Below are 7,941 nucleotides of genomic sequence, written 5' to 3'. Positions count from 1 at the left end.
CCGCACGCACACGCACACACACCCCTCTCCTTCCCTTGCTTTATCTTTGTCTCTCCCTGCCCCCTTGGCCTCCAAAACCAATATGCTTCCCACCACAGCCCCTTAATGGGTTGATCAATGCTGACAAATAGGCAGCTCATGCTGTCTTGCCCGGGAACTCACAGCTCTGTGCCTCTGTGCTGCTGCACCGGAGAGGCCATCTCTCTCTCTCTCTCTCTCTCTCTCTCTCCTCTATTTTGCTCTTTCTCCCTTGTGTGACTCTACCTCACTCTATCCCTTACCCCCAAACCACACTACCCTCTCTCTCTCTCTCTCTCTCTCTCTCTCTCCTTTCCTGCTTCATGATCATGCTTTCACTCTTCTGCGGTCTGTTTTCCTCCTCCCTCATGCTCTATTTTCCTTTGGTCTACAGTATGCCCCCCCCCCCCTTCTTCTGTTTTTTAATCTCCGGGTGCTGATCTATATTTTTCATTCTGTTATGATGAATCAAACTTAGCCAGAGTCAGGGTGGACTGGAAAACCAACAGTGTGGAAGAGAGAAGCCCGTTTACATTTTTACAGCAACAGTCGGTGCAAGTGCATGTGTGTTTGTGTGTCTGTGCGCGTGTGTCCGTCCATGTGTGTGTGTGTGTGTGTGTGTGTGTGTGTGTGTGACTGTGTGTGTGTGTGTGTGTGTGTGTGTGTGTGTGTGTGTGTGCCCGTGTCCGTGTGTGCGTGTCCGTGTGTGCATGTGTGTGTGTGCGTTTGCGTTTGTGTGTGTGTGTGTGTGTGTGTGTGTGTGTGTGTGTGAGTGATTGATGGCAGCGCATGGCCGAGAGGGACGAGGACAGCGCTGGCCCTGAAACAGCGTGTGATGTGAATGCCACCGGCCCGCCAAGCCAGGCTGGACTCTGGAGTCACACACTGTCTGTACTGAAGGTCCACTCTAAACACATGAAGAATTATCCTGCCTGCATGTGGAGCCAGGACCAGTACAAGGCCTTCACTTTCACACTCGTAACCCAACCACATGAACCCTGTGGCTCTCAACCTATTTCATGTCAAGGAGCCCTAAATTTATATGTATTTGGCTGCGGACCCCCATCTGAAACGTTAAGACTATACGAGAGGTTCAGAGTAGACCCTTTATCCATATATGGAGATCTCTGTATCTGTCAGTCCTTGTCCCTTTTATTCCCATGTATGGAGATCTCTGTATCTGTGACCTGTCAGTCCTATAGTCCCTTTAATGAGGGAGCAGAAGCCTGAAGCCATGACGACACATTGCGGTTATAGACAACAACACTTGATCCATACGTCAAGGTCCGCATGACGGCCAGCCAGCCCGCTGATTCTCCCGCAAGCCAATTTTAACATAATAATGTCCCAAATATTTTCAAAAATAACAGCTCTGAAAAGCTTGTAGATCTGATGTTTTCTAATAGCCAGACATATAAATGGATAAAGTAGTTAAAATGATTGTGATGCTATGTCAACTACTATTGCTGGGGACCCCCTGGAACATCCCCAAGGACCCTCTGTCGGGTGGAAACCTCATACTGTATGTCCAAAACTGTTACGTACTTTCAAAAGAATCAAAAGTAGCAGATCTACAAGCTGAAAACGCGATCTTCTATACCTTTGATGTTTTTGTGTGACGCCGTCGTATGATCATGTCACAAGTGGGGCATTCATTTAGGAAAGTAAAATATAGAGATAAGAGGTTTCTGCCCGAAAGCGATGATAGCGTCGGGTTTAAGTGGTTAAATTAAACTGCTTTAGAGCCTTGCTCTCATTAGTAGCGGTTGCTTATAATGTCAACCACCTTCACATTGTTACACCAACGTACTCATTTTAAGTTGAGTGTCGACTAAAATGAGGAAAGGCACAAAAAAAGCATCCACAAGGGATGAATTAACAAGGCCCGCTATGAAATGTCTTTGATATAAGATCTTCAATAAGCCGCCCTCGCATAATGAAACATTATGAACCTATATAACTTTAAGGCACTTTGGTAGAACTTCATTATTTTTACTGTTACTCATTACGTTTCATTTTGGCCGTATTGCAAAAAAAAGAAAAAAGAAAAAGAAAAGAGAGAAAAGGGTCTATGATATCACCATTTTCCTGCCAGATCTTGAGACACTTTTAGCTTTCCTTTATGTTCCGCACCTCGTAAATCGCATTGTGTAGGACTTCATTTTAATATTCCATACATCATAAGTTGCTCTGCGTGATAAGAGCAATGCCTATTAGTGAGAAAAGCTGATCATGGAGCTCACAACACGTCACAAACAATGCAACAATTGTTTTCTCAAGTGTTCCCTGAGGGGTTCCAAAATGGGACTTTACAGGTCTACAACTCTGAGAGTTATGGGTTCAAAGGTTTTAGAAATACTGCTAATAGTGTAACCTTTTTTTTAAATTCACGACTATTTGCCTTGCCAAGTCTGACATCATAAACGATTTTCTTCTTTTGACATTAAAAGCCTTTTAATGTGCCTCTCGCACACAGCAAACCATAATTCCACACTTTTATTTTTTTCATATCTGCCGTCCTATTTCTCATCTCATTGGCTTTCATGGCGGCACACACATCACGGATCCATCCGTCAGCCCCGTCCCTCCTGATAACCCTCGGTGTTGTTTGATGCGTGTGATTCTGCTGTCATTCTCTGTCTCCCCCATCAGAGGAGCAGTGAGTGGAGCTGTTGATGCCATTTACTGAAAATTAAACCCAATTAAACAGATTTTCTTTCACAGCCAGCAGAGACAGACAGAGACTCTCTCTCTGTCAGAGAGAAAGAGAGAGAGAGAGAGAGAGAGAGAGAGAGATGCCTAATTTATGCACCATCATACGATGATGCTGCGAGCCTAAAATAGCAGATTTATAGGATCACAAAACATCACATTCGCACATGTTACAAGCTTGTAAACGTGGATATGTTCGGGCGGATGACAGACACCGTCATATGTCAAAGTATAATTCCAGTTTGGATTGTGTAGGAGTGTGTATCCAAAATAACTACCCAGAGGGAAATAAAAACACAAAGGACACAAATTAAAGGCAAATGTAATTGAATGTAAATAGCGTAAATCTTACAGTATACATTAAAGTGTAGGCACCATGTTATTTATTTGCTAAACTATTGACACACGTCTCTCAAAAAGACGGTGGGGGACGGGACATTTGAGCATTATCAACTCAAATGATCGACCACTGCCCTTTTGGAGAAATAACTTGGGGTTGCCTGGATGACCCGCTATGGGACAAGGATGGGCAGAGAGGCCAGAGTGCATCCGAATGCAGCAAAGCAAAGATAACGAAGATTAGTCAAGAGAAGAAAGCTGCTATCGAAGACCACCAGCAGGGCCACCGATTGGTGTAACTATCCAGACTCCACAACCAGCGAGACGTTTTTTACGGGAAAGCAGCAAACTTGTAGTTGTTGCCAACTAATTGTCTAATGGCAACGCTATAAAAGAGGAGGAAAAACGCAGGAGAAATGCTGGCGCATGGTGAAGCCTGATCTCCTGATCTGAGTGCATCGGTTTGATAATATTCTACCCAGTGTTCATTTTACATGTCAATATTAGGCTACTGTAGGTGCATATTCCAGTCCGGAATGTGACTGGCAATGGATAAAGTTCATGGTGACATTAACATTTGACAAAACAAAACAAACGATAGGTTTTGCATATTACAGTTGAATGAGATGTATAAACCCAATCAATTTGTTTTTACTGCGCAGCGGTGTCGCGTAAGCAGTTCTCTCACAGGTCACAGACACATTATTCACGTCTGCATGATTGAGTACATAGATATTATTTTGTTATACGGTAACTATAAAAACAGCAGCTTAATCTGTAATAAAGTAGAAGCTCAGCGCTAATGTAATGAGGTGTAATTATCAGCATGGATGCATGAATCTGCAAACATGCATTTAACGTTATTCACATTGAAATATAGCCAATTCATTTATTCTTTGTCCAGTAAAATATAATCATGTCGGCCAAGGTGGCCGGCCCAAACAATGAGCGGAAACTCTGATTATTATTTTTTAATCAATAGCATGCTGATTTATGCACACTCGAAATTACTCACAGACATCCTGTTTCATTTGTCTCGAAAACCTCAGACAAAGTGCTTGGTTTAAATGTTTTTTATTCTAATTATTATCAACTTTTCCTAACACATACGCTTCCTGTCTCATATTAATCTATTTTATTGTCCCAGCAGCACCCACCACCAATGCTAACGTAGGGGGGGGGACCTCCATAAACCGTACACCGAGTCTCCTCGCTTGTCTACCCACAGATAACTAATCTTCGGCTCGCTGTAACAGCCTGGAGTTAAGACACGCCTCTCGCCACTGCAGTGTAGACCACCGATGCTAGCTCTGTTTCACAATGAATAATGCAAAAAAAACGGTCTGGTCATAATAAAACACAACGTGTGATAGCTGAAATGTCGCCAGTCATGGTCGCTAACAAAGTTATGAATTTACTCCCTTAGAGTGTTTAATAACGTAATTCCCACAGCCACTTTTCAATGTGTTTCTATGGGGAGCCGACTAGAGATTCCCACAGTGACACGCTGTTATGAACTTATGACTCGTCAATTTCCGAGGTGAATGGGTGGTGCTTCGGGAGTTGGGACCTCCTTCCCAAAGTAGACGCATTGATTTGAGACTATAGTTGCATAGGCAAAGGTTTTCACATTTATTACACAATTAAATTGGTAGTGCCAACATTTTTACTAACACGTGTTAACACGTAACACATTAACACGCGACATATTTAACACTTACAGACTGGATCACTTGGTGTCACATTATGAGCAGGGATCTCTTTACAAACAGATATTTAGCTTAACACGCCGGCAGGGGTCAAAATGGACCCTGAGCTTACACATCCATTTGTACACTCAGCGTAAAAATAAGCACTGAGGATTTTTTTTTACTATAGATTGGGGGGTCCCAGAGATTAAAAACATAAAAAGGTGACCAGATGGATATCAAAATAGCAGTCCTTGAAATAAATAAATAAAAAGATTGAGAATGGCTGTCTCACTACTCTCAGTGTCGGGACTGTTATAGTCTGAACCGGGACTCTTCAAAAGCAGCTCTCTGAGAGACATCTCCTCACTTGCTGTACTGCATGCACAGAAACAGCCCTGAATCTCTGGCTCCATCACCCATCGCTCACAGTCAGGCTGCGACGCTACTGTATATGCCTCTCATGTCTGCCTCTGTCCTCCAAGCACCACTCTCTCTCTCTGTAGCACCTCTCTCTCTCTCTCTCTCTCTCTCTCTCTCTCTCTCTCTCTCTCTCTCTCTCTCTCTCGTAAAATCACCAGACTTCAATTTAACTCTGAGAGTTATCCTGCAGTCTCTCTTTCTTCCTCCCTCCCTCCCTCCCCCTCTCTCTGTTTCTGTCTCTCCGAAAATCGGCCTCCCCACTGGGCCAGCGGAGTCACGAGAGGTCAGGCCTGTCGACGTGCCACGTGTCGGACGAGACTGCCAGTGTGTGTGTGTGTGTGTGTGTGGGTTCTGATTCGACATGAAAACAAAGGAGAGGGAGTGGTGAAGGAGAGGGAGTGAAAAAGGGGGCTGCTGACAGCTCCATGCTCTGCGATGGGGGGCAGGGGGAGACGAGGTGCGACCTATTTTTAGCTCCAAGCCTTGTGCTCCTATTTAAAGACGAGGAATTGTGCGTGCGTGCGTGCATGCGTGCGTGTGTGCGTGCGTGCGTGTGTGCGTGCGAGGGGGGGTTGGGGGTGGAGGGGGGGGGTTGGGGGTGGAGGGGGGGCAGGCGGTGGCTGTGTGTGTTCATGTTTTGTCTGTGTAAACTCCCGTCCCGTTTCCTCCATAATTACCTGGCAGTTGATTCCTCTCTCCCCCTGGGGGGAGGAGGGGGGGGAGGAGGGGGATTTTTTAGGGGGCTCCAGCTTTTCATTTATCTCTGCAATCCTTTGGCATCGGCTCCTCTTCTCTCCGCTGAGAGAGAGCTCTGAGGAACAGCTGCACCAATCTGTACCAAATCCCCCCCACCCAAAACCCACCCTATATACACTCACCCCCACCACGCTACAAACCTCCCCTCTCCCCTTCCCCATGCCACCACCCACCCCCACCTCTTGTCTGGCCAGGGCCGCAGTTCCACCTGTATTATGTATACTTCAGTTGATTCTGAAGCTTTTTTTATTATTTTTTCAAATAGATACGTATTGGGTCGCGGACCCCCATGCATCTGAAAAGGTAGGGACGTATCTGCCACGGGGGACACGGGTGACCTCTCCCACGTGGGCCGCAAACCATATGGGCTGTGAAAAATAATAATACATCTAAAAAAATAAAAGACTCAAATGATGGAGGCACTATAGGGCCACGGGGCTGCCCGCCGCCACTCTAGAAGCAGCCCATTTAAAGAGGGGGAAGAGGGGGGAGGGCTGTGTGATGGACCAATCACATCCCTCCCCTGTGTGTTTTCACAGCACACTGCAGGCTGTGTTTCATTCAAACTCAAATCTCCGTCTGAGAGACATGAGTTAAGACATAATAATGCCACTGAAGAAATCATAAGGGGGTGCTGAAAAGCAGAGGGAGAAAGAAATAAGAAAAAGTTGAAGTTGCCACATGTTTTATAAAATAATGTGTAACACCCCGGCCTGACCCTACACTGCTTCTACTTATATATACAAGCGGGTATTGTGATTTGTGAGTGCATTCTCCGGCAGCGGCAATGAGAGGAGAGGGCGGCACCTGCCGGGGATGGTGGGGTGATTATGTCACAAAAAAAAAAAAAAAGCGTTTAGCATGGACGAAAATAGAGCCCATGCACAAGATGCTACATTTGTATGCTGTATGCTTGTTGCAATGACTTCAATCTCTCTCCCTCTCTTCCTCTGTCTCTGTCTCTCCTTCTGTGTCTGTCTCAGTCTCTCTCCTCCCCCCTTCCCGGCCCGACACGGTCAAGGCACATATGGCCGCCCACACTATAAGAGACCGGGTCTTCCTGACATTTATTCCACATAGAAGAAGAAGAAGAGGGGAGTTTTGTTCTTGATAAAATTGAGTTGAATTGAATTGAATGATCTGTCTCTGTGGTGGGCCAGTGGTGCGGAGAGGGGAAAGGGAGAGGGGAGAGGTGTGGTTGAGGAGGAGGGAGGGAGGAGGGGGTTGGGGGTTATACCTGTGGTCCAAACATGCCTCAACGCACGACCGCAGACAGATCGACCAATAGGACACAGAGGAATAGATCAATCAAACAGAATATAGGGCGAATAGCTGGCCGGAAAATAAATAAAAATAAATGGCTGCGTTCCATTTATGTCCCGCCCTCTCCCTTCTCTAAATACAAGCTCACAACGTGATGCATTGTGCTCCTGTAGATCGGCTATTTTCAAAATAATTGATTTCAGATTGGGGGTGGGGGTGTGGGGGTCCACCGCCAAATACATAGCCTATCAATTTGGGAGTCCTTGACATGAAAAATAGTTGAGAACAACAGTTGTAGAGAACAACAGTTATAGAGGAGAGGAGAGGAGAGGAGAGGAGAGGAGAGGAGAGGAGAGGAGAGGAGAGGAGAGGAGAGGAGAGGAGAGGAGAGGAAAAAGGTACCCAATCTAAAGGACTTTCTGATGAAACACTGCAAAACGAACATGCTTGTTTTTATTACACAAACATTGAAGACGAAGGTGAGGGCGCAAATTCTGATTGGCCGGAATGAGATGATGTATGATGATGTACGATGATTAGAGCGCCCCACACAGAGCGCGCCACCTAATTCAACGAAGAAACAGGGGAGACCCCATGCGGTTACTGAACATAAATGATGACTATTGTAATAGAGTAAACTCCCTCTGTAACACTGAGGACTGTATTACAGCATAGAGTCCTATACAGTATTTATAGCCTTGACACGTTTATCCACGACGGAGGGAGGAGGGCTCAGTGTGTG

The sequence above is a fragment of the Protomyctophum bolini genome, assembly GCF_963924005.1.
Source record: "Protomyctophum bolini genome assembly, chromosome: 1".
Classification (NCBI taxonomy): Eukaryota; Metazoa; Chordata; class Actinopteri; order Myctophiformes; family Myctophidae; genus Protomyctophum; species Protomyctophum bolini.
Note: the sequence above shows the minus strand (reverse complement) of the source record.